Here is a 27,949-nt window from a genome sequence, read left to right on the forward strand (position 1 = left end):
AACTCCTCCACCTTGTCAGGAGAGAAGGACACAGAGTCCAGGAGCAGTTGGGTTCGACTGGGAAAGGTGGGAACAGAGAGAGATGGGTTTGGGACTAAGGATTTTGAGGCAAACACAGAGTTGAGGCATTCGGCTTTGTCACGTGCGATGTCAACTGTGTGGCCATTTGAGGTAAGGGAGGGGATGGAGGGGGAACAAACACCAGAAACGGATTTGACCAGAAGCCACCAGGATTTGGAGGAAGGAGACAGGTTTGAGAGTTCATTCTTGAGTGAGGAGAGATAGTGCTTCCTGGCACTCCTGAGGGTAGACACACACTTGTTCCGAGCTTGGTGGAAGGAACTGAGATTGCCTTCAGTTGGATTAGCCTTCCAAGAGGCAAAGGCAAGTTGTTTCAGGCCAACTGCCTCACCACAAGATTCAGTGTACCATGGACGGGAGGAAGGGTAAGACAACTGAAGGCGAGATGGGATAAATCTGTGCATGAGAGAGATCAGTTTGCTTTGGAAGAATTCCCAGGAAGAATTGATGTCAGAGGCAGTGGAGATGGGAGACCAATCCAGACGATTGATGGCTGCTTGAAAACCGTCCCAGTCGGCCTGAGTGAAATGCCAGACTCGTCGACGCTGAGGAGGCTCTCTGAGAATGGCCAGAGAGATGTCCACTTTGACAAGCACATGATCAGAAGAACCGATTGGAGCAGAAGAAGAGCAGCAGACATTAGCAGGGAAGTTTGTCATAACCAAGTCTAGAAGAGAAGATACTCCATTGGCTGAGAAGATACAAATGCTTGTCCATACAAATCTGCATGTTGTTTGAAGTGCTGTATTTTACTCTCAAGGGCTGTCTTCGTTTGAGTGTCTTCGTTTGAGTGGCTGTCTTCGTTTGAGACAGGATGTCCTGCTAAGCAGAGGGAATCCCTTTGAGGAGAACATTGCGGATCTGGTCACGTTAGACAACAAAGTGTGTATCAACGATGCCGCTTCTGTCTGTATTCTATAATCTAGGGGACAAGAGCAATATGACAATTTTAGGAAAGATGTGTTTGGCTTGAATAACATACTTCTGACAGCGCCGATCAATAAAAACAACTTGTTGCTGTTCCATGAGCATACAACTCAAACGAAGACAGCCCTTGAGAGTAAAATACAGCACTTCAAACAACATGCAGATTTGTATGGACAAGCATTTGTTGTGCTTGAAAGCCGAGGTGGAAATCTGGAGGAATTTTTCTGCCACTAATCTTCATCATCTCCACCTGCACTGTCTTCTAAAGGATCTCTCAACTCCTGAAGCAAGTCAGATTTATTGCCATGCATTATGGAAGCCAGTGCAACTGCCGACCCAACAGTAGATGAGGAGCTGGTGGCACCGGATGTTTATGGGGTCATCATTATCGATGGTGGAGCACTGATCCATGCTCTTCCTGGTACAACCGTCCAAGGCAAGTTATTCGATGAATATTTCACCAAGGTTTTCTGCCCAAGGATCCAGCATGACTTGAAAAGAGCAGCGAGAGTGGATATTGTCTGGGATCAGTATCGCACAATGACAATCAAAGGGGCCACAAGGGGACAACGAGGAACGGGTACACGACAACGCGTGTCTGGTCATGCCAAAGTCCCCAGGAAAATGGCATAATTTTTTGGTAAATGCAGAAAACAAGAAGGAACTGTTGTCATTCCAGTCAACAAAACTTATGCAAGTACAGTTCGAAGATGACAAATGTGTCTATATCACTACAGGTGATCAAGTCCACACTGCAGGGAATGGTCCTCTAATGGGACCATGCAAACACGAGGAGGCAGACACTCGTGTCCTGGTACATCTCCTTCACGCCCTCCAATATTCCTCACTTGCAATGGTTAATACTGGGGACACAGACGTTGTCGTCATACTTTTTAAGTAATTTCCAACACATCATTGCTGTGAACACAGCAGCAGAAATCTGGATTTCAATGAAAGCAGGAAAAGCAACCAAAATGATCTCCCTCAAAACCATCGCCTCAAGCTTAGGAGTGACAACGTGAAAAGCCATGGCCCTATTCCATGCATTCACTGGATCAGACAGCACATCGTCTTTCAAATTCAAGGGTAAGCGATACTGCTTCAAGACGAAGGACAAAGTTCCATCCCTCATGGAAGAATTTGCGACTGTCACTAGCACCCCGTTTCATATATCACCAAAGTTGAAAGAAGTGGTGATGCAATTTGTCTGCAGGCTGTACTCCAATGAATCTATCACCGCCGACAGTAACGTTGACCTTGTTCGAATGAGGATGTTCTGCCATAAGCCTAGGGACGTGGAGTGAATACCCACCATGAGTGATGCATTGGACCAACATCTCAAAATGAGAATCTTCCAAGCGAGCATCTGGACTACAGCTCACGAGCCATTGGCACCTGTCCAAAACCCCAGAAATCATGGATGGATGTAGAAAGACAGCAAGCTGGTTCCCATTTGGACGACGCTGCCCCTTGCCAAGGATGTCTTCGATCTCGATGTAAAATGAACCTGCACAAAAACCTGTGCGTCGGGCAAATGCAAGAAGGCCAACTTGAAATGCACACGTTTGTGCAAGTGCAAATATGCTAACTATATTACTCAGAACTGTTCCCAAGCCAGCAAATAGTGAGTAATTTTTGCAGTGGTTTATATATTGTTTCGTTCATAAATTGTATTCCGAAAGTATTCAGACCCCTTCACTTTTTTCACATTTTGTTATGTTGCAGCCTTATGCTGAAATCGTTTAAATTCATTTTTTCCCTCATCAATCTACACTCAATACCCCATAATGACAAAGAGAAAACAGGATTTTAGAAAGTTTTGCAAATTTATTAAAAAGAAAAAAACTGAAATATCACATTCACATAAGTATTCAGACCCTTTGCTATGACACTTGAAATTTAGCTCAGGTGCCTCCCATTGCTCTTGATCATCTTTGAGATGTTTCTACACCTTGATTGGAGTCCACCTGTGGGAAATTCAATTGATTGGACATGATTTGGAAAGGCACACACCTGTCTATATAAGGTCTCACAGCTGACAGTGCATATTAGAGCAAAAACCAAGCCATGAGGTCGAAGGAACTGCCTGCAGAGCTCAGACAGGATTGTGTCGAGGCACAGATCTGATCTGGGGAAGCCGACAAAAAAAATTCTGCTGCATTGAAGGTTCCGAAGAGCACAGTGGCCTCCATAATTCTTAAATGGAAGAAGTTTGGAACAACCAGGACTCTTCCTAGAGCTGGCCACCCGGCCAAACTGAGCAATCGGCGGAGAAGGGCCTTGGTAAGAGAGGAGACCAAGAACCCGATGGTCACTCTGGCTGAGCTCCAGAGATCCTGTGTGGAGATAAGAGAAACTTCCAGAAGGACAACCTTCACTGCAACACTCCACCGATCTGGGCTTTATGGCAGAGTGGCCAGACGGAAGCCTCTCCTCAGTGAAAGTCACATAAGAGCCCGCTTGGAGTTTGCAAAAAGCACCGAAAGGACTCTCAGACTGCGAGAAACAAGATTCTGTGGTCTGATGAAACCAAGATTGAACTGTTTGGCCTCAATTCTAAGTGTCATGTCTGGAGGAAACCAGGCACCGCTCATCACCTGCCCAATACCATCCCAACGGTGAAGCATGGCGGGGGCGGCATCATGCTGTGGGGGTGTTTTTCAGCAGCAGGGACTGGGGGACTGGTCAGGGTTGAGAGAACAATGAATGGAGCAAAGTACAGAGATATCCTTAATGAAAACCTGAAACAGAGCGCTCAGGACTTCAGACTGGGCCGAAGGTTCACCTTCCATCAGGACAATGACCCTAAGCACACAGCCAAGACAACGCAGGAGTGGCTTAGGGATAACTCTGTGAAGGTCCTTGAGTGGCCCAGCCAGAGCCCTGACTTGAACCCAATCGAACGTCTCTGGAGAGACCTGAAAATGGCTGTCCACCAACGGTCCCCATCCAACCTGACAGAGCTTGAGAGGATCTGCAGAAAATGGCAGAAAATCCCCAAATCCAGGTGTGCAAAGCTTGTCATGTCATACCCAAGAAGACTCGAGGCTGTAATCGCTGCCAAAGGTGCTTCAACTAAGTACTGAGTTAAGGGTCTGAATACTTATGTCAATGTGATATTTCAGTTTTTTCTTTTTAATAAATTTGCAAAAGTTTCTAAAATCTTGTTTTCTCTTTGTCATTATGGGGTATTGAGTGTAGATTGGTGAGGGAAAAAATGAATTTAAACGATTTCAGCACGAGGCTGCAACATAACAAAATGTGAAAAAAGTGAAGGGGTCTGAATACTTTCTGAATGCACTGTATATATATATATATAAATTGCTTAGTTCATGTTCATGGCAAATGCCAAAACTCATCCCAACACTTATTAAACCATGTAACATGTTTAATGATAAATAAAAAATTTGCCCAAGTATTGCTGAAAAGTCTCTCAAAATAACATGTTTTTTATGGATTTACATTGATACCGTCAACACGCTGGCCTCTAGAGGCAAAATACTTAGAAATGAGGTTACTACTCTTCATTACAAAGCTGCTGATATCAAATGTGTTCAAATCGGATCATCCGTTCAAAAGTTAGAACAGTTTGAACTTTTCACATTCCTCTCATGGTGGGTTCAGGCACCCGCTATGCCCCCAAGTGCCCCAAAGGGGGCTGATCGTTGTCCACTCGGACCAAAAATGTTATTCAGACCAAAAGGTAAACTTTTGCATCAACTTGAAATGAAAATGAAAATTTGCCAATGCCGGGCACCCCACTACAGTCATCACAGGGGAACAACTGGGCTCATTTGGCTAGATCCTATAGCTTGTGACATCTTAACTGGAGATTGGGTGGAAGAGGCCCACCTGTTACAGGACCAAAGCACTTGGAGGTTCATTGCTACTGTAATTGCAGTCACATGAAGACCTCAGATGGATTTCCCCAAAAGAATGAAATAAATAATGCGTTAAGCCTGGGTCCACACTGAGCGATAAGTTGCTCAACAAAATTGCACTAGAAAAAGCAATTTCATTGCACTTCACTACTTTGTCCAGATCTGAGCAAGTAGTTGTGCAATAGGGCTTTTATGTTTCGAAGAGTTTCTTTCTTACAATTGTGATGACCCTGGTGGTGTTCACAGATATCTTAGTCAACAAAGGCACCCATTACTGATAAAGAGCTGGTCATTGTACTCGTCTCATCTGTACCTGTTTTGAATGCGATATTGAATGCAGATGTGAACGCTAATGATTTGTCATCGATTTTCCACAAAATCCCTCTCTCGCAATAACTCTGGGCCCAACATTTGATGGCCTTCTCTCCCCGGCACAGCCAGCATTGTAATAACCAATCATAGATTGCAAATGTGCATGTGAAAAGCAGGTCATTACAACAACACTCAAAAGATCGTTTGAAAGTACAGCCTCTTTCAACTTGCTGTACGTAACTGGATGCAGAAACATCCACATGTACGCAAAACAGTTGCGTGCAACAAAGTTCTGCAACTGGTCCCTCACGTGCGGACCAACTGTACACCAGATAACTATTCAAAGGTTAACTGTGCATGCTTTCACCAAATATTTTAAAAAGACCGTATGCTACTTTAAATAAAGAAGAAGAAGGTGAAGGAGCGGAAGAATTCCGTTTATTCCAGATATGAGGGTTTAGATAGCCCTAAGTCGGGCCAGATCTAATTTGCAGAGTAGGTGATTTTATAACCTACATCACCACCGAAGGTGAATGGAGGTTATGTTTTCACCCCTGTCTGTCTGTGAGCATGATATCTCAAAAAGTTGTGGACAGATTCGTACAAAAGTTGGTGGACAGGTTGGGCATGTGACAAGGACAAATTGATTCGATTTTGATGAAGATCCAGAACCGGATACAATCTTTTTTAGGTAATTCTTCGTCAATGAGAGATAGGGCAAAAAAACAATATTTCGCATGATATCTCAGAAAGTTAGACGGATTCAGAAGAAACTTGATGGATGAGTTGGAGGTGTGACAAGGATGAATTAATTAGATTTTGGTTTAGCCTATCAGTGGGATTCAAATGGTAAACTGTTCAGCCTGGCGGAGGCACGCTCTCTACCGAGTGCTATTATAGTTGTTATATTGTTTTTGGTAAGCCCTTGCAAACAAAATGGAAGGTCATCATGATCATCATCACCATAATCATTGTTGTTAGCGTCTGACAGAGCGTCAATGTTCCCGAAGCAGTCTCATGGCAAGGGTTGCATGCTGGGTGGTTTTGCTCTTACCCAGCAGTGATTCATGGTAGGAATTTGCAATTAATTCAGGATTACAGCAACAACTCGCCTACTTTTCATGAGAGAGTGATGGAACTTTAACGTGTTCACCAACGACCGGTGCTGGCACAGAGGTCCTCCGGCTTAACGTCACAGTGGATGGTAAGTGAAATAAGTATGTGATGTAACTTATGTGAAAAGAAATAAGTATGTGACTTATGTGAAATAAGTAATAAGATGTGGATGGTAAGTGAAACACCTCGATGATAGTTCATAGGTGGGTCCACGGTCCACGTTCAAACCCAGGGGAGACACCTTCCAGCCCAGATTATGAAATTTATACATTCTCGATACGGTATTGCTGCAATTATTTAACACACATATTTAATAATTATATTGACAGGTTTTGCATCAAATGCGTAATGCAAGTCGCATGACCTTTTGTGATTATATCATTTTGCAAGGATTTCCAATTATAGGCAACCCTACCCTATCCAACCCTCTTTCGTTCCCTTCTTTTCTTGCTTCATCAACAAGGTATGACCCATGACCCCCAACACAAATTTCAACGGTGAGATAATATATTGGATGTAATTGATTGGCCAACCTCCAGCGTTACAGAAGTAAACAACCATCAAAGGTAGGGAAAAATAGGGTTTGGCCTGTTCGTGTTCCCATCTGATACCCCGGATCATGAAGCAGGGAACACAGGTTCAAATTCTTATACCATACATTTGTCCGCTAACGTCCTTGTAATTCATCAAGTAAAATACACCGACATGTACTGAGATCTTTGTCCTGCATGTAATGCATACTAGCTACTCCATGAGCCTTTGATCACTAAAAAAAGAACATGGAACATCAAACTCCACTTAAGGTAGGGAGGAGAGGTAACAACACCAAAAAAGGATGTGGATGGTAAATTACTATTTTAAATTACCACCCCCTTTACTATCCGCCTACCATCCACCCTATATTTTCTACCTTTTTCTGCTCCATCCTCCCCAATCCTTTTCATTTTCTCAATGTGTCCTGCCCCGACTGGCTGCCACCATTCACACCCTCCAAACGTAATATATAGATGGCCCATAATCCACCCGACTAAAACAGCTGGGGCTAACAGGATGACCCAGAGGTATGCACACTCGTCTCTAAATGTCTATCCTGGGTTCGAATCCCGATGCAGCTATACACTGTCATCCCTGTGTATCACAAGCAGGGTGATTCAACAATATTTGGGCCGGCCCTTGGATGGACGTTGAACTGGGCGTCCCATCCGCCGACATTAGTGTGTGGACGTTAAAGATCCCAATGTGTCATTCATGAAGAGTGGGTGACCTATCGCCGGCACCATGAACAAATTACGAATTCCTGCCCTACCTACCGCTGGGAGGGATGGCAAACCGACCCCAGGCCAATAAACTTCTTCGGCAGCATTGACGCTCTGCATCACAGAGTATGTGCTACATCGGATCGCCAGAAAACGTCAGATGCTCCAAGGACCAAGTTGATCTCAGTAGAGACAGTCTGCGTGAATCTAACTGGGTGTGGTCACTTTGCAACTGTGTCACCACCTTCCACGGCCCCCATATATTAACCACAGGGAACCAAGCAGTATTGGAATTGTCAATTTTATGGATACCTCTTTGCAATCGAGCAGAGCAAACTGGCTTGATAAAGAAATGTGTCAAGAAGCATGGATTTTAAAATTTACAATCCAATTGTACTTTTTTACGATCTTACACGTCATCCCAAGCATATAAATATCATTCCCAATTACCCTCCATTAGTCAGCTGCCTAGATTTAGAATGCGACTAAAACAACGAACGCACATGCTTTCAAATATGGTTTGTGACATTTTGCAATAAAACCGTGGTTGGAATGTCATGGCAAACCGTGGACAAAGGCAATTGATAAAAAAAAATAAAGATTTGAACCATGAACCACAGTGTATTAAAATTTTTTTTAAAGAAGAAGAAGAATCATTTGAGACTGTTTTCTGGAAGATCCATAAACCAAAAGCAACTTGAGGAAGCAATAAGTGCGAATGTGGAGCAACATCTCCTCGCCGACACATGGCTGCAGGAATACGAAGGTCACCGTAGAAATAAAGGGATGCTGAAAGGCCCAATATGGAATAAAAGATAAAAACTACAAAGTTAAATCTTCCAAGCGGCATAAAGAAAGCAACGAGAAATAAAGAATGTCGAACACACAATAGAAAGCACAGAAGGTGCAAGATGCATTGCTGTGGCGTGTGTGGGCAACGCCCGGCGTGGAATTCTCCGAACGGGCTGGCTCGTCAATTCAGGCCGGTGTTTTATACAAAGCCTTTAAAATAAAAATTAAATAAAAAAAATTGCCTTTAAATCCCACACAATCGGACTCCGCCATGACCGCCGGTTGAATTACATGATCCAATTAAATTCGCCACCTACTAATTGCCTTTTCCCGGGGTGAAAGGGTCTCTTGCAGGGCCATCTCATCCCAAACTAGTTTTTGGGTTTTTAAAATATTTTTCTCCAATCACAACCTGAGCCTGGTGTTAGCGGTTAGGGTGCGGCTTGGGATCCTAGGATCCTGGGTTCGAATCCCGGTCGATCGCTGAATTAACGCCAGGGGGGTGGACTCAGCCTGTCATCCTTCCGAGGTCGGCAAATTGAGTACCAGCTCACTGGTATTTCCCTGTGTGTCGCAAGGGGTGACCAAACAGGGTTGGTGGCAGGAAGGGCATCCGGCCATAAAACATTGCTTAAAAAAGGGGACCACGGTGCCCGAACCTGCTCTGCGCGGAAAAATGGCCTCCAAAGGTGGTTCTTCTTTTTTCTTTCACAACCATTTTATGTCACTTCAAATTTGCTTGGCCTTTGTTTCCTATATCGCAGGCCCTGTCACGACTCGTCAGCGAGATCACTTCAAAACGTACATCAGCAGGCTTTATGTAAATTTGAAATATTATTTGAAATCAAATTAGTAATGCCCTATCTGCCAATAAGACGAGGGTGGATTCTTCGAAATTCCCATTGCAGCAGCCGTTTGTATTCCGCTACGAACAGCAGATTATGGTAAAACTAAAGCACAATTGGCACAAAAGAAAGAAAACACGAACAAGGCGAGCTTTTGACAATGCAGACCCTTGTCTGGGTATATAGATTCCAGTAGATCAGAGAATGAAGAATCTACATGAATGTAGATCTGCACGCAGACTCACAGACAGACAGACAGATTACAATAACCACGCCAGTGCCTTCCCAGGAATGGGCGAGACTAATAATTCCAGGCAAGCTAATAAGCGACATTGACAACTAGCGATGTCAACAAACCAAGGTTTAGCTCATTTTCCTTAATCAATATGAACATAGAAAGGAGAAGAAGCAAAGCGAATGTCGTCGGTGCGTGTTCGATGGAATCGGATTGGGAATTATGAAGCAACGGGGAGCAGAAAATGCAGACTTTTCACTATTTATTCACAAAGCAGGTTGGAGCAGCTTCTGCTTCCAAAATGTGACGGGAATGGAGTGGAACAGTACAGGATAAGAGCCGTACATTTTCATCAGACGATTGCAGAGGCGAAAACAATACATGACGTCATTACCTCCACCCACGTAATACCTCCCACCAAATAACCGCGGACCGCTCCCGAAAGAGAAAGTGTGGTGATAATGCAGATGTGGAGGCTCGTGGAACGGTATGGGATGACAAAAGGGTGTGCGGACGACAGGACACTGAAGAGAATGGAAATGGTTGGACAATATCAATAAAGGGACGAACACGACGGTCGAGACAACCAGGCGGGTTTGGTTCCTCCCTGGGATTTGTGTACAAACCCTGCGTGTATTTGCGAGCCGATTAATCGCCGGGGGTATGCACGGTATATTTATATAACACTCCAGCACGGCAGAGACGACACGCGGGATGGACGCTCTCCAAACGCGGCCGCACCACAGCCAAGGCCGAGCCCGCTCGACTGCCCCACAACTAGCCTCGACTGTTGCTTTACACGGGGGAACACCTTTGGGCAATAACATTCGGGGAAAAGGAGACCCTGGGAGTGGCGGTTTGGTGATGATAAACCTTTGTACCAAAAAGAAGGGAAAGCGTACACCGGCTGGAGGAGAAACCCGTGAAGCGCGAAGGGACGTTTCGTGCGAACACGAAGAGGAAACAGTCCGTAGATAAAGGTAACGCTCTGACTGACAATAGAACAATCTCACGAGTTAAACAAACTATCTCTATGTGAGGAGTGAAACCATCGAGCTCACATAAAACGAAATCATCCAAAGGTTCGTCAGAGCAGGTTTGAAGGTGCGGGGTGAATGGACAAAACAGGTCGTAGAATGATAGGCAGAGGTAAGGAGACCGGAAGTGAAAGGATGAAAGTTTAAATGAACTGAGGATGAGGGAGAGTTAGGGTGCGGAAGATTGGAGAGTTAGGGTGAGGAGGATTGGAGAGTTAGGGTGAGGGAGATTGGAGAGTTAGGGTGCGAAAGATTGGAGAGTTAGGGTGAGGGAGATTGGAGAGTTAGGGTGAGGAAGATTGGAGAGTTAAGGTGAGGAGGATTGGAGAGTTCGGGTGAGGGAGATTGGAGAGGTAGGGTGAGGAAGATTGGAGAGTTAGGGTGAGGAAGATTGGAAAGGTAGGGTGAGGAAGATTGGAAAGGTAGGGTGCGGAAGATTGGAGAGTTAGGGTGAGGAAGATTGGAGAGTTAGGGTGAGGAAGATTGGAGAGTTAGGGTGAGGAAGATTGGAGAGTTAGGGTGAGAAAGATTGGAGAGTTAGGGTGAGGAAGATTGGAGAGTTAGGGTGAGGAAGATTGGAAAGGTAGGGTGAGGAAGATTGGAAAGGTAGGGTGAGGAAGATTGGAGAGTTTGGGTGAGGAAGATTGGAGAGTTAGGGTGAGGAAGATTGGAGAGCTAGGGTGAGGGAGATTGGAGAGTTAGGGTGAGGGAGATTAGAGAGTTAGGGTGAGGGAGATTGGACAGTTAGGGTGATGGAGATTGGAGAGGTAGGGTGGGGGAGAGGTATGGTGAGGATGAGGGAGAGTTAGGGTGAGGAAGATTGGAGAGTTAGGGTGAGGGAGATTGGAGAGGTAGGGTGAGGGAGAGGTAGGGTGATGGACATTGGAGAGTTAGGGTGATGGACATTGGAGAGTTAGGGTGATGGACATTGGAGAGTTAGGGTGATGGACATTGGAGAGTTAGGGTGATTGACATTGGAGAGTTAGGGTGATTGACATTGGAGAGGTAGGGTGAGGTATGGTGATGGTGATGGAGATTGGAGAGGTAGGGTGAGGGAGAGGTATGGTGAGGATGAGTTAGGGTGATGGACATTGGAGAGGTAGGGTGAGGATGAATTAGGGTGATGGACATTGGAGAGGTAGGGTGAGGTAGGGTGAGGATGAGTTAGGGTGATGGACATTGGAGAGGTAGGGTGAGGTAGGGTGAGGATGAGTTAGGGTGATGGACATTGGAGAGGTAGGGTGAGGTAGGGTGAGGATGAGTTAGGGTGATGGCCATTGGAGAGGTAGGGTGAGGTAGGGTGAGGATGAGTTAGGGTGAGGGAGATTGGAGAGTTAGGGTGATAGACATTGGAGAGGTCGGGTGAGGATGAGTTAGGGTGATGGACATTGGAGAGGTAGGGTGAGGTAGGGTGAGGCTGAGTTAGGGTGATGGACATTGGAGAGGTAGGGTGAGGTTGAGTTAGGGTGATGGACATTAGAGAGGTAGGGTGAGGATGAGTTAGGGTGATGGACATTGGAGAGGTAGGGTGAGGTAGGGTGAGGCTGAGTTAGGGTGATGGACATTGGAGAGGTAGGGTGAGGTAGGGTGAGGATGAGTTAGGGTGATGGACATTGGAGAGGTAGGGTGAGGTAGGGTGAGGATGAGTTAGGGTGATGGCCATTGGAGAGGTAGGATGAGGTAGGGTGAGGATGAGTTAGGGTGAGGGAGATTGGAGAGTTAGGATGATAGACATTGGAGAGGTCGGGTGAGGATGAGTTAGGGTGATGGACATTGGAGAGGTAGGGTGAGGATGAGTTAGGGTGATGGACATTGGAGAGGTAGGGTGAGGTAGGGTGAGGAAGATTGGAGAGTTAGGGTGAGGAAGATTGGAGAGTTAGGGTGAGGGAGATGGAGAGTTAGGGTGAGGAAGATTGGAGAGTTAGGGTGAGGAAGATTGGAGAGTTAGGGTGAGGAAGATTGGAGAGTTAGGGTGAGGAAGATTGGAGAGTTAGGGTGAGGAAGATTGGAGAGTTAGGGTGAGGAAGATTGGAAAGGTAGGGTGAGGAAGATTGGAAAGGTAGGGTCAGGAAGATTGGAGAGTTTGGGTGAGGAAGAATGGAGAGTTAGGGTGAGGAAGATTGGAGAGCTAGGGTGAGGGAGATTGGAGAGTTAGGGTGAGGGAGATTGGAGAGTTAGGGTGAGGGAGATTGGACAGTTAGGGTGATGGAGATTGGAGAGGTAGGGTGGGGGAGAGGTATGGTGAGGATGAGGGAGAGTTAGGGTGAGGAAGATTGGAGAGTTAGGGTGAGGGAGATTGGAGAGGTAGGGTGAGGGAGAGGTAGGGTGATGGACATTGGAGAGTTAGGGTGATGGACATTGGAGAGTTAGGGTGATGGACATTGGAGAGTTAGGGTGATGGACATTGGAGAGTTAGGGTGATTGACATTGGAGAGGTAGGGTGAGGTATGGTGATGGTGATGGAGATTGGAGAGGTAGGGTGAGGGAGAGGTATGGTGAGGATGAGTTAGGGTGATGGACATTGGAGAGGTAGGGTGAGGATGAATTAGGGTGATGGACATTGGAGAGGTAGGGTGAGGTAGGGTGAGGATGAGTTAGGGTGATGGACATTGGAGAGGTAGGGTGAGGTAGGGTGAGGATGAGTTAGGGTGATGGACATTGGAGAGGTAGGGTGAGGTAGGGTGAGGATGAGTTAGGGTGATGGCCATTAGAGAGGTAGGGTGAGGTAGGGTGAGGATGAGTTAAGGTGAGGGAGATTGGAGAGATAGGGTGATAGACATTGGAGAGGTCGGGTGAGGATGAGTTAGGGTGATGGACATTGGAGAGGTAGGGTGAGGATGAGTTAGGGTGATGGACATTGGAGAGGTAGGGTGAGGTAGGGTGAGGCTGAGTTAGGGTGAGGGAGATTGGAGAGTTAGGGTGATGGACATTGGGGATGTAGGGTGAGGATGAGTTAGGGTAATGGACATTGGAGAGGTATGGTGAGGATGAGTTAGGGTGATGGAGATTGGAGAGTTAGGGTGATGGACATTGGAGAGGTAGGGTCAGGTATGGTGATGGAGATTGGAGAGTTAGGGTGATGGACATTGGCGAGGTAGGGTGAGGGAGAGGTAGGGTGATGGAGATTGTAAAGGTAGGGTGAGGGTGAGGTAGGGTGATGGAGATTGGAGAGTTAGGGTGATGGACATTGGAAAGATAGCGTGAGGGAGAGGTAGGGTGATGGAGATTGGAAAGGTAGGGTGAGGGAGAGGTAGGGTGATGGAGATTGGAAAGGTAGGGTGAGGGAGAGGTAGGGTGATGGAGATTGGAAAGGTAGGGTGAGGGAGATTGGAAAGGTAGGGTGAGGGTGAGGTAGGGTGATGGAGATTGGAGAGTTAGGGTGATGGACATTGGAAAGATAGCGTGAGGGAGAGGTAGGGTGATGGAGATTGGAAAGGTAGGGTGAGGGAGAGGTAGGGTGAGGGAGAGGTAGGGTGATGGAGATTGGAGAGTTAGGGTGATGGACATTGGAAAGATAGCGTGAGGGAGAGGTAGGGTGATGGAGATTGGTAAGGTAGGGTGAGGGAGAGGTAGGGTGATGGAGATTGGAAAGGTAGGGTGAGGGAGAGGTAGGGTGATGGAGATTGGAAAGGTAGGGTGAGGTAGAGGTAGGGTGATGGACATTGGAAAGGTAGGGTGAGGGAGATTGGAAAGGTAGGGTGAGGGTGAGGTAGGGTGATGGAGATTGGAGAGTTAGGGTGATGGAGATTGGAGAGTTAGGGTGATGGAGATTGGAGAGTTAGGGTGATGGAGATTGGAGAGTTAGGGTGATGGAGATTGGAGAGTTAGGGGGAGGATGCGTTAGGATGAGGAAGAGGTAGACTTAGGGAGAGGTAGACTTATGCAGTGGTAGACTTATGGAGTGGTAGACTTATGGAGTGGTAGACTTATGGAGTGGTAGACTTATGGAGTGGTAGACTTATGGAGTGGTAGACTTATGGAGTGGTAGACTTATGGAGTGGTAGACTTATGGAGTGGTAGACTTATGGAGTGGTAGACTTATGGAGTGGTAGACTTATGGAGTGGTAGACTTATGGAGTGGTAGACTTATGGAGTGGTAGACTTCGGGAGAGGTAGACTTCGGGAGAGGTAGACTTCGGGAGAGGTAGACTTCGGGAGAGGTAGACTTCGGGAGAGGTAGACTTCGGGAGATGTACAGTTAGGGAGATGTACAGTTAGGGAGAGGTACAGTTAGGGAGAGGTACAGTTAGGGAGAGGTAGACTTAGGGTCTTAGGGAGAGATAGAGTTAGGGAGGGGTAGCGTTAGAGAGAGGTAGAGCTAGGGAGGGGTAGCGATTGAGAGAGGTAGAGTTAGGGAGAGATAGAGTTAGGGAGAGATAGAGTTAGGGAGAGATAGAGTTAGGGAGAGATAGAGTTAGGGAGAGATAGAGTTAGGGAGAGATAGAGTTAGGGAGAGATAGAGTTAGGGAGAGATAGAGTTAGGGAGAGATAGAGTTAGGGAGAGATAGAGTTAGGGAGAGATAGAGTTAGGGAGAGATAGAATTAGGGAGAGATAGAATTAGGGAGAGATAGAGTTAGGGAGAGATAGAGTTAGGGAGGGATAGAGTTAGGGAGGGATAGAGTTAGGGAGGGATAGAGTTAGGGAGAGATAGAGTTAGGGAGAGATAGAGTTAGGGAGAGATAGAGTTAGGGAGAGATAGAGTTAGGGAGAGATAGAGTTAGGGAGAGATAGAGTTAGGGAGAGATAGAGTTCGGGAGAGATAGAGTTAGGGAGAGATAGAGTTAGGGAGAGATAGAGTTAGGGAGGGATAGAGTTAGGGAGAGATAGATTTAGGGAGAGATAGAGTTCGGAAGAGATAGAGTTAGGGAGAGGTACAGTTAGGGAGAGGTAGACTTAGGGTCTCAGGGAGAGATAGAGTTAGGGAGAGATAGAGTTAGGGAGAGGTAGCGTTAGGGAGAGATAGAGTTAGGGAGGGGTAGCGTTAGGGAGAGATCGAGTTAGGGAGAGATCGAGTTAGGGAGAGATCGAGTTAGGGAGAGATCGAGTTAGGGAGAGATCGCGTTAGGGAGAGATAGAGTTAGGGAGAGATAGAGTTAGGGAGAGATAGAGTTTGGGAGAGATAGAGTTCGGGAGAGATAGAGTTCGGGAGAGATAGAGTTAGGGAGAGATAGAGTTCGGGAGAGATAGAGTTCGGGAGAGATAGAGTTCGGGAGAGATAGAGTTCGGGAGAGATAGAGTTCGGGAGAGATAGAGTTAGGGAGAGATAGAGTTCGGGAGAGATAGAGTTAGGGAGAGATAGAGTTAGGGAGGGGTAGCGTTAGAGAGAGATAGAGTTAGGGAGAGATCGAGTTAGGGAGGGGGAGCGTTAGGGAGAGATAGAGTTAGGGAGAGATAGAGTTCGGGAGAGATAGAGTTCGGGAGAGATAGAGTTCGGGAGAGATAGAGTTCGGGAGAGATAGAGTTCGGGAGAGATAGAGTTCGGGAGAGATAGAGTTCGGGAGAGATAGAGTTCGGGAGAGATAGAGTTCGGGAGAGATAGAGTTCGGGAGAGATAGAGTTCGGGAGAGATAGAGTTCGGGAGAGATAGAGTTCGGGAGAGATAGAGTTAGGGAGGGGTGGCGTTAGAGAGAGATAGAGTTAGGGAGAGATAGAGTTAGGGAGAGATAGAGTTAGGGAGAGATCGAGTTCGGGAGAGATAGAGTTAGGGAGAGATTGAGTTAGGGAGAGATAGAGTTAGGGAGAGATAGAGTTCGGGAGAGATAGAGTTAGAGAGAGATAGAGTTAGGGAGAGATAGAGTTAGGGAGAGATAGAGTTAGGGAGAGATAGAGTTCGGGAGAGATAGAGTTAGGGAGGGGTAGCGTTAGAGAGAGGTAGGGGTAGAGACAGGTATAGGTAGGGGTAGGGAGAGGTAGACTTAGGGAGAGGTAGACTTCGGGAGAGGTAGAGGTAGCATTAGGGAGAGGTAGAGTTAGGGAGAGGCAGAGTTGGGGAAAGATAGAGTTAGAATGAGAGGTAGAGTTATGGAGAGAGGTAGAGTTAGGGTGAGGTGAGGTGAGGGTAAGAGGTTTGGGTAAGAGGTGAGGGTAAGAGGCAATGAAGAGAGGGAGAGTTTTGCTGAGGGAAAACATGAGGGAGAGTGAACTGTTAGCATGAGGATGAGTGAATGAAAGTGATGGACTTTGGTGGTAAGAACACATGACAATGAAGATGAGCGAGAGAAAATGAAAGTGAGTATAGGGGGAGTGAAAGTGAGTATCGGGGGAGTGAAAGTGAGTATCGGGGGAGTGAAAGTGAGTATCGGGGGAGTGAAAGTGAGTATCGGGGGAGTGAAAGTAAGTATAGGGGGGGTGAAAGTGAGTGTCATGGGGAAGTGAAAATCAGGGTGAGTGAACGTGTGAGTGAAAGTCAGGGTGAGGGTGAGTGCGAGTGAAAATGAGGATGAGGGCGAGTTTGAGTGAAAGTCAGTGAGGGTGAGTGAAAGTGAGTATGAGTGAAAGTCAGGGTGAGGGTGTGTGAGGGAGTGAGTGTGGGTGGAAGTGAGTGTGAGTGAATGTGAGTGAAAGTGAGAGTGGTGCAAGTCAGGGTGAGTGAGTGAAAGTGAGACTGAATGAAAGTCAAGGTAAATCAGGGTGAGTGAGTGTGAGTGAATGTGAGAGTGAGTGAAATTGAGTGTAAGTCAGTGTGAGTATAAGTCAGTGTGAATGAGCATGAGTGCAAGTCAGGGTGAGTGAGCATGAGTGCAAGTCAGGGTGAGTGAGTGTGAGTGAAAGTCAGGGTGAGTGAGCAGGAGTGCAAGTCAGGATGAGTGAGCATGAGTGCAAGTCAGGGTGAGTCAGTGTGAGTGCAGGTCAGGGTGAGTGAGCATGAGTGCAAGTCAGGGTGAGTGAGCATGAGTGCAAGTCAGGGTGAGTGAGCATGAGTGCAAGTCAGGGTGAGTGAGCAGGAGTGCAAGCCAGGGTGAGTGAGCATGAGTGCAAGTCAGTGTGAGTGCAAGTCAGTGTGAGTGAGCGTGAGTGCAAGTCAGTGTGAGTGCAAGTCAGTGTGAGTGCAAGTCAGGGTGAGTGCAAGTCAGGGTGAGTGAGTGTGAGTGCAAGTCAGGGGAGTGCAAGTCAGGGTGAGTGAGCACGAGTGCAAGTCAGGGTGAGTGAGCACGAGTGCAAGTCAGGGTGAGTGAGCACGAGTGCAAGTCAGGGTGAGTGAGCACGAGTGCAAGTCAGGGTGAGTGAGCACGAGTGCAAGTCAGGGTGAGTGAGCACGAGTGCAAGTCAGGGTGAGTGAGCGTGAGTGCAAGTCAGGGTGAGTGAGCGTGAGTGCAAGTCAGGGTGAGTGAGCGTGAGTGCAAGTCAGGGTGAGTGAGCGTGAGTGCAAGTCAGGGTGAGTGAGCGTGAGTGCAAGTCAGGGTGAGTGAGCGTGAGTGCAAGTCAGGGTGAGTGAGCGTGAGTGCAAGTCAGGGTGAGTGAGCGTGAGTGCAAGTCAGGGTGAGTGAGCGTGAGTGCAAGTCAGGGTGAGTGAGCGTGAGTGCAAGTCAGGGTGAGTGAGCGTGAGTGCAAGTCAGGGTGAGTGAGCGTGAGTGCAAGTCAGGGTGAGTGAGCGCGAGTGCAAGTCAGGGTGAGTGAGCGTGAGTGCAAGTCAGGGTGAGTGAGCGCGAGTGCAAGTCAGGGTGAGTGAGCGCGAGTGCAAGTCAGGGTGAGTGAGTGTAAGCGCAAGTCAGGGTGAGTGAATGCGAGTGCAAGTCAGGGTGTGTGAGTGAGTGCAAGTCAGGGTGAGTGAGTGTGAGTGCAAGTCAGGGTGAGTGAGTGTGAGTGCAAGTCAGGGTGAGTGAGTGTGAGTGCAAGTCAGGGTGAGTGAGTGTGAGTGCAAGTCAGGGTGAGTGAGTGTGAGTGCAAGTCAGGGTGAGTGAGTGCGAGTGCAAGTCAGGGTGAGTGAGTGTGAGTGCAAGTCAGGGTGAGTGAGTGTGAGTGCATGTCAGGGTTTGAGTGCAAGTCAGGGTGAGCGAGTGTGAGTGCAAGTCAGGGTGAGTGAGTGTGAGTGCAAGTCAAGGTGAGTGAGTGTGAGTGCAAGTCAGGGTGAGTGAGTGCGAGTGCATGTCAGGGTTTGTGAGTGCAAGTCAGGGTTTGTGAGTGCAAGTCAGGGTGAGCGAGTGTGAGTGCAAGTCAGGGTGAGTGAAAGTGAGTGCGAGTGTGAGTGCGAATCAGGGTGTGAGTGAGTGAGTTAAAGTGAAAATGAGTGAAAGTGAGTATGTGTACGAGTGCAAGTCAGGGTAAGTAAGAACGTTCGAGGCTGAGTAAAAGTGAGGATGAATGTATGAAAGCTGAGGTAGGTGAGTGCGAGTGAGTGAGTGGCGCAGCCGACGCCCTGTTAAATTAAAGCCCGGCCGTGATTTCGAGCCAGATCGAGGGCGCGATGAGCACGACGAGCCATCAAGGAACGAGCAGCACGAATCCCCAGCTAAACGAGCGGCACGAATCCCCGGCTAAACAAACGGACAAAGCGGCGCGTTCCGGACCCGACAGGAGAGCGACGAGGTATTCAAATACCTCGTCTGGTACGTACCTGGGCGGGCAGGGCGAGGCGATGCGATCGGGGAGCGGACGAGAGGCGAGAAGAACCGCTCGCTCGATGCCGCAGCGTGCGCGCCCTGGTGTACGGCGGGCTCTCTGTGAGCAGGTCGAGCCACGGCGGGGGAGGGGGACGGGGCTCGGGGATCCGGGAGCAGCTCGGATGGAACCGGCGCGTCCACGGCGCCTACGGGCGCTCTGGGGTGGGGGGCGGGAGGGCGCACTCTCACCGTCTCTCGGAGAGAGTGAGAGGATCCTTCCGTGAGTAAAGAACTCGCGGACGGAAACAGAACATAAAAATAAACCACAACCTTTATTATCGTATCCCGAATCCCCATGATTCCAGTGTGCGTTGAAAACATGGAACGTCGTCCGTACATGACGATTTATACGCATATTTACATGCCAATTAACATGACATTATTCTACCAAGAATTCCTCCTTTTATTTTCCTTCTTCCCTTTGTTATAAACCTCACATTTCCGTTTTCTTTCATAGTACTTTCTGTTTCCACCTGTTAATTGCTCCCCCGCCCCCCCTCCCACTCGGTCTCCGCGCGTCAGCGAATTGCGGATTTACGTTCGTCAAGCGGTGGACGCCCGGCGGTGACGTACTGGCGTCGCATGACGTCACGGCGTCGCTGGCAGTGAAACACTGCGGGCGGTCGTAGTCGTAGCGCAGAGTCACAGAATGAAAGATCAATTGATGTTAATAAGACGAACGTTACGGATGTATCTCGTGCCGGATATGATTGAGCGAGACCTCGTTTGATCCTCAACAATGATAGACAGTACATGTCAAATGAGTAATATTGAAATATAAACACTACCAGGCCCGCCGCGGAATCCGTGTACGCTGTGCTCACCGCGCCCACCGCACGGACGGGTATGGGGGGAAGCAGATGCTGAATGAGCGAGGACGATGTGTTTGTGTGTGTCGAACACGTGTTCATCATATGTAGATCGACGTGATGAACCGCAGAAGAGTACTCCAACCACCTTTCACTGAACCTCAATCAGCAGAACAAAAACTGGTTTTGTATAATATATTTATTACATATGCAAATATGGCGGAATCTTTGACCCACGCCCGAGTTTTCCATACATATCCTTCCCTTTCCTCCCCCAAACTTCTCTCCACACTCCCCCACTCCCTTCGTTCGTTTATATATTCTTTTTTTTTTTTTTTACGCGAGTTCACCCACCACGGTGCGTACGTAATATATAGATGGTGCCAATTGGGCGTCGCCGGTGTGTGCATACATACAATCAGAAGATGCACCGACGGAGCAAAATGAAATTTGGAATTTGCCGAACAGCCTCGCATTGCACAATTGATCATTCCACAGTGAAAGGACAAATGTTCCCATTATCCTCGAACGGCTATCATCCTCGCATATCAATGTGACGTCATAGCTGTACAGCTCTCCCACGGAACAGAAAGGGTTAATATGAGAAGCCGACACGGTGTAGCGTGTACTATATACCGTGTATGTGGTACAACTACAAGTGGCCAAAGGCCACTCGTAAATGCAGGACATGACGGTGACCATTTAACGGTTTCTATCAAGTCGATGCCTCGGATACAATTCGATAATTAGATGATATAATATCGATTGATATAATTGTGTCGTGTCATGATGCTTCAAGCATTTTTTTTTTTTCCATTAAACTGCGATCCGATTGGCTCCTCTGGTTGCTGGGACACCGTAAATGACGTGTCGGAAAATGACATTAGGAGACGTCAACGTATTTACTCTTTCTTGCATGAATTGCCGGAGCAGCAAATGATGGACAAAGCAACATAATAATGGGATTTCAACCTGGGATCCCAACTTCATGGGCTATGTGCTCAGATGGGAATCCCAAACAAACCACCTGCCCTGGAAGGTTGACGTACTCTTACTTGTTACCGTTCCACCTACAGGGTGAGTTATAAGTCCCAGGAGTAATAAATAACATATTACAGTACTAACAGTAATACATAATAATAACAGGAGTAATAATTCCACATGACAGTAATACAACAATTACAATGCCTCCTTCGACATCGAGTGTATCCGTATGACGTCCGCCGTTGTCACGGCACAGGGTAATTTTTCTCCAAATGCGGTGTGAAAACCGACGCAAAATAACGTGTTGTGTATCAAAATACCATGTGTTATGTACCAAAATACCATGTGTTATGTACCAAAATACCATGTGTAATGTACCAAAATACCATATTGTTACGGAACCCAACGTCGGCCTATGGTTACCCTTTGAGGGGGGATTAGTCCCCTCGATTATTGCTGACCGACGTGGTCCCTGAAGTGGCACCGCGACCTCCGAAAAGGCCGGTGAGCAGCTTCGTTCGTGACCGCGGATAAGATGTTAATTTGCCGAGCGGATGGTAGCCGCGGCCCGAACCGTTAACAATGACTAACCCGATTCTGAACGTTGGCCAAATCGTGCCACAGGTATTCAATTTGGAAAAGACAAAGACGACGGATGTGAAGAAGAAGAAGACAAGAGGTAGGAAATACGAATATGATTTATTATTACTATTTACAACCAAAAGAAACCAAGGAGAAGGAAGGATAATAAAATAATGTAGAAAGAGGGACGGACCAGAAGGACACAGTGCAATTTCTAGCTTATACAGACTTACTTATAACCCAGGACAGAACAAACAAAAGACAGACTCACACGAATGGGGAATGAAGGCAGGAACAATTGGCTGGAAGGAGGGGAAGGTCCAACTGGAACCGGAGCACGGTCGGGCCGGGAGTGAGCAGCCGCCACCCCCTTCTCGATCGGCACATTCAGCAGCCGCCGTTCCTTCGCGGCCACGGTCGAAAACTGCCGTCGAAGCTCAAAGCTGTGGTGGTTTAAAGCTCATGGGACATCCCTCTCTCCTCTCCTGGATCACACAGCTCGTCTCAGGTGCGTCGCGTGCTTTTTAAGCGCTCATCTGGACTCATCTCAGGCGCATCTGGACTCATCTCAGGTGCATCTGGACTCATCTCTTGCGCATCTCTCTCGGGTTATATATAGCCCCACCCTTGAACCTTTTCGAACCTCCCCGATCGCTCTTCCTCCGCCCTCTCAAGCCAAACCCCTCGTGCTTGGTTGGTCGGCAAGGGCTGGCTCACTCCTCCCCTCTATGACGAGGTGGAGACACGCCTTTCTTCTCCGAGCCGACCGCGTGCTCAATGGAGGCAAATGCAGTTGGTAATTGACGAAAGGGGGGATGTGCAGGGAATCTACCTTGTTTGAATTCGGTGCAATGGAGTATTAATTAATGGACGACATAGCCTTAACCTAATACACACAATAAGGAAATAACTACCAACAAGGAGGAAATCTATGATTTGGCTATGTGATGGTATATGACCTAAGGGACGCCCTTTGACCTTTATACACAACAACTGGAGGAAGGAGGGTGATATTTTTACAACAATAAAAAAACACAATTCTCATTTCCACAACAATATGTTATGCACCAAAATACCATATGTTACGTACCAAAATACCATGTGGTATGTATCAATATACCATGTGTAATATACCAAAATACCATGTGTTATGTACCAAAATACCATATGTTATGTACCAAAATACCATGTTATGTACCAAAATACCATGTGTTATGTATCAAAATACCATGTGTTATGTACCAACATACCATGTATTATGTACCAAAATACCATGTGTTATGTATCAAAATACCATGTGTTATGTACCAAAATACCATGCGTTATGTACCAAAATACCATGTGTTATGTATCAAAATACCATGTGTTATGTACCAAAATACCATGTGTTATGTACCAAAATACCATATGTTATGTATGAAAATACTATGTGTTATGGTGCCAAATGCTTCCTGAATGCGTTGTTTGAGTTCATCAACAGATGCTTTGCGATGTTCTACAACTTTAGCTTTGACGTACCCCCACAGAGCATTGCCACAAGTAGTCAGGTCAGGACTGAGCGATGGCCACAGAAGTGTGACCAGTCACAAGCTGTCATCCTATTTTCATGATCTGCATCTGACAATTCACAAATGACAGTTGGTTCATCTGGTTTCATGTGAAGGTCTTTCATTGTGTGACGTAACGATGAATACAAAAGCCCAACTCTGCAGAACGTTTCCGTAATGATTTTTTCGATGATCTGACAACGGATGTTTTAATGTTTTGAATTCCCAAATCACAATTTTTTGGTCTTTCGCTGCGCTTGCTGTCGAGTACACTTCCAGTCTGAAATGCCTTTTTCCCCAAAGATAAAGATTTGATTTTGACGGTGCTTGTTTTCCAAAACGCTCCTCGAAGCTTGTTAAAGTGGACATCTCTCTGACCATTCTCAGGGAGCCTCCTCAGCGTCGACGAGTCTGGCATTTCACTCAGGCCAACTGGCACGGTCTTCAAGCAGCCATCAATCATCTGGACTGGTCTCCCATCTCTACCACCTCTGACATCAACTCATCCTGGGAATTCTTCCAAAGTAAATTGCTCTCTCTCATGCACAGATTTATCCCATCTCGTCTTCAGTTGTCATACCCTTCCTCCCGTCCATGGTACACGGAATATTGTGGTGAGGCTATTGCCCAGAAACAACTTGCCTTCGTCTCCGGGAAAGCAAATCCAATGGAAGGAAATCTCATTTCCTTTCACAAAGCCCGAAACAAGTGTGTGTCCCCACTCAGGAGAGCCAGGAAACAATATCTCTCCGTTCTCAGGACAGAACTCTCTTATCTGTCTCCCTCTTCCAAATCCTGGTGGCGTCTGGTCAAATCTGTTTCTGGTGTTTGTTCCCCCTCCATCCCCTCCCTCACCTCAAACGGCCACACGGCTGACTCCGCACGTGAAAAAGCTGAATGCCTCAACTCTGTGTTTGCCACTAAATCTTGTGTCCCAAACCCATCCCTCTCTGTACCCACCGTACCCAGTCGTACCCAGCTGCTCCTGGACTCTGTGTCCTTTCATCCTGACAAGGTGGAAAAGTTTCTGTCAACCCTCGACTCTGATTCTGCAACTGGACCTGACGGCATCAGCCCATGGGTCCTAAAATCCTGTTCTTCCGCTCTTTCACTCCCTCTCTTTGTTCTCTTCACCCTCTCTTTTGCTCAAGGTCATCTGCCATCTGCTTGGAAATCTGCCAACATCACCGCTTTGCACAAAAAAGGTGCAAAAACAGATCCCAGCAACTACAGACCAATCAGCCTTCTCCCAATTATCAGCAAAGTCATGGAATCCATCATTGCTTCAGATATTAAATCTTTCCTCTTCTCCAAATGGCTTGATCTCTGATCATCAATTTGGTTTCAGACCTGGTCACTCTACTCTGAACATGCTGCTTCTGCTTTCTCAACAATGGATGGAGGTCCTCAATGCCAAACAGGAAATTAGAGCTGTCTCCCTTGACATATCACATGCCTTCGATACGGTCTGGCACCCCGCTCTGCTCACCAAACTCTCCTCTTTTGGTATCCATGGAAATCTTCACGCATGGCTGGCGGACTTCCTCTCTAGTCATAGTCAACGTGTGGCCCTGAATGGGTTTCTCTCATCTCCTCTTCCTGTTCAGGCTGGAGTTCCCCAAGGCAGTGTTCTGGGCCCTGTGCTTTTTCTGGTCTTCATCAATGATCTCTCTGACTCTCTTGAAAATCCTCTCTATCGCTTTGCTGATGACTCTACTCTCTGTCGCTCCATTCTTCATCCCTCAGATCGGCAGTCTGCAGCCTCCTCACTCTCTGCAGACCTGGACAAAATCACAGACTGGCCAAACAAGTGGAACATGTCTTTCAATCCTGACAAATCTCACACTCTTACGATGTCTCTCCGAAAAGACCGACTGGACAACCCTCACATCCACTTTCTGAATAATCCTCTCCAAGAAGTTCTGTCACTCAAGCTTTTGGGTCTCACTATCTGCCATGATCTTTCCTGGGAAAACCACATTTCAAATCTGGCCTCCAAAACCAGTCGCCGACTGGGCATCCTCCGTCGTGCGAAGTCCTTCCTTGGCACACCTGAGCTCCTCACCACATACAAGGCTTTCATCCGCAGCTCAATGGAATACTGCTCTCCCCTCTGGGCTGGTGCTCCTGCCTCACACCTAGCTCGTCTTCACGCTGTTGAAACCAAAGCATTCAGAATCATTGGAATCTCCCGCGATGAAGCTAACTCCAAGGGCCTCTCACTCACTCACCGCAGGCAGGTTGGTGGTCTTTCCGTCTTCTACCGACTCCTCTCTGGCCTTGCCCCCCCAGCTCTCTCTGGGCTCTGTCCCCCAAATATTCCTACAGGTCGCACAAGATCTGCCTGCAACCCTCTTATGGTTAAACTGCCAAAATCAAGACTCTCTGCTCACCTTCACTCCTTCATTCCTCTTTTCTCCCGCCTCTGGAACAAACTCCCTTATTCTCTTCAATCCCACTCCACCCTCCACGTCTTTAAAACAGCTGTTCACCACCATCTCTTATCTTCCCCCATCCAAAACCTTGATCTTTTCTACCCCCGCTAATTTCACCCCAATTCCACTTTTTTGAAATACCAACTTCTGTCCTGGAGGTCCTTGGTGTCCTTGTGTTTTATACTTCTCCCACGCATCCTCCCCCCAAGCCCTCTCCCTCCCACACATCTCCCTGCTCTCAAATGTTGTGTGCTCTCAAGTGTTTGTGTGCTTCCCCTTCTCTCCCCATCTTGTCTTCCGCTCCCTCTTTTTATATATTTTGTTTGTCTGGTTGATTTGTTTGTGAAGTAAATGTCAGCTCTTTCACGAGCCTCGATTCAGGATACGAAAAAAAAAAGAAGAAGCCTATTTGCACCTGATTCGTTGTTTTTTGTTTCTCCTCTTGTGGTACCACACCACTGCTACCAGCCTCTCCTCCACTGTAAATGGACTGGTGAGTGCCATCTTGATTTAATGTATTGTTTGTATTATCTGAAAAGAAAACAGTATATATTAATACTCGTATACATGGTAAATACAAATCTTGTATAAGCAGCTAAATCCGTGTTCTGGGACTTATGACTCACCTTGTAGGTAGAACAATGACAGGTGATGGCAGTTCAGAGATGTAGTTGTGGAGGAGGATACAGGTGGATGCATGTGATGTATGGAGGAAAGTGGAGGTACTCATGGGGCAATGAAAATACTAAAGAAATTGAAAGGGATGGTGCTGGTGTCTCGTGCAATGCTGGCCTGCCTTTGTTGTCTGGAGACGGTGGCACAACTGGGTCAGGAGGATTGTGAGAGTGAAGAGGGCGGATCGCAGGAGGATGGACAAACCGAGGAAGAAGATCGGTGTGCGGATTCGGAAGTGCGCATGATCATACCAACCAAGTCTTCTTTTCTTAAGTTCGTCTTCAATGGTATTGATTTTTAATCTTCCTGATTTCTAAGCACGGAATTCCTTCTTTCAGAGAAAACCAATTCATCCATCGTAACATTGTCATTTCTGTTTTCTCCATTATTTTTCCATCTTCAATCTGCAGACCACATTGGCCACATTTGGCTTCCACACATCAATACGAGTCTCATAAAAAGTTCCTAACTTTTTAAGATAATGGAATACTCCTGTGCTTTTTATTTTTATTTTTTATGTCGAAGGCTCTAGTCACGGACTATAAAGTCCTCATCTCAATACAATCGTGATTTAACATTATATGTCCTGTCACCGGCGATTAAGACTGCCGGATGATGAATAGCCGAACGTTTTTTTTTTACTCCTGAGGCGAACTCCCGAATATGGCGGTTATGAGCGCGCGAGAGGTGGAGGCTGCGAGACGTTTGCCTGAACGGATCGGATCACACGGGTTTATACCGAAACCACAACGAATAAAGACCACGACAAATAAAATGCAACAATAAGGAATTTAATGACAATAAACCAAGGAATAAAATTAGTGCTGAGGTAAACAAAAATTCTCTACTGTGAGGTACCTCCATGCAGTCTCAAATACGCACACAGGGAAAAGATAACAAAATAAAAATAAATCCCCTTTGAAGCCAGTCGGTACTTATCGTTGGCCTCAATGAGTTCTTTATGAGGAGAATGGTGGTGACGAGGCTCTTAGCACACAAGACGGCGACGAAGGTGCCAAGGGTGTGAGGCAAAGACGGCCCCTTTTCTCTCCATGGTTCCTCCAAGCTCTCGATTGCCACCTCTCCTCCACAGCACACACTGTCACTTGGAGCCCAACGTCTCTTGAAGCTTCTTGATGACATCACACCGACCAATGGCGAAGCTCTTTTTAAAACCACCACATGGTCGGCCCACATCCTCTGGGCCAATCATGACCTTCAGGGGTGTGGCCTGTCGGCTCTTCTTGACTGCCCATTTCTCCGCCTCTTGTGGGTGGGCTTTTGCCTATTAGGTCCTTTGGGCGGGGCTTAATCTGGGAACCTGTTTGCTTGCAGTTGGTGGTTGTTGTTTAAAGGGGTTTTGCATGGCCAGCCTTGTTAGCAAAAATTAGAGGGAAAGCACGCACTGCAAAAATTATCCTTAATGCCTACCACTAAGTAGCACTGCTTCACCCCTCCCCCCACCCAAACCCCCCTGTGTGAAGAACATTTAAACAACCTTAAGTTACAGTTTCCCTACTTAAGTACATCGAGATTTCTCCTATGCGTCCATGGTCCATGCTACTTCCTATACAGTGCTACCTTCCCTATGGTATCCTTGCACTGACCTCCATAAACGTAACAATAGTATATCATTAATTTGTGATTGAAATGATGAATGATGTTGTTTGGAATAAAGATATAGAGATATTGAGTTGAAAGCAGAATGAGGAAATGACATAAGGGTTTCCATCCGTGACATTCACGGATTCCCCATTTGCATTTTCATCATTTGCAGTTTTGCCATTGACTGGATATAGCAACATCCAGACTGGGTACGCTTTTTGTGCAAGTC

The 27,949-nt window shown here is 47.0% G+C and overlaps 1 protein-coding gene across 2 annotated transcripts in view; it reads right to left on the reverse strand.

The window, feature by feature from the left end:
* Window positions 1–19,309, reverse strand: part of LOC144888127 (kinesin-like protein KIF1C) — a 270,641-nt gene extending 251,332 nt beyond the window's left edge. Inside the window, exon 1 of one of the 2 annotated variants that reach the window (XM_068112313.2) lies at window positions 19,038–19,309. The gene's annotated coding sequence lies outside the window, so the exon portion shown is untranslated. The remainder of the gene's footprint in view (window positions 1–19,037) is intronic. The other variant, XM_078775707.1, reaches the window with a different exon arrangement.
* Window positions 19,310–27,949: the final 8,640 nt, after the last annotated feature.

Source organism: Myxine glutinosa, chromosome 4 (assembly GCF_964187855.1).
Source record: "Myxine glutinosa chromosome 4, kmMyxGlut1.1, whole genome shotgun sequence".
NCBI classification, from domain to species: Eukaryota; Metazoa; Chordata; class Myxini; order Myxiniformes; family Myxinidae; genus Myxine; species Myxine glutinosa.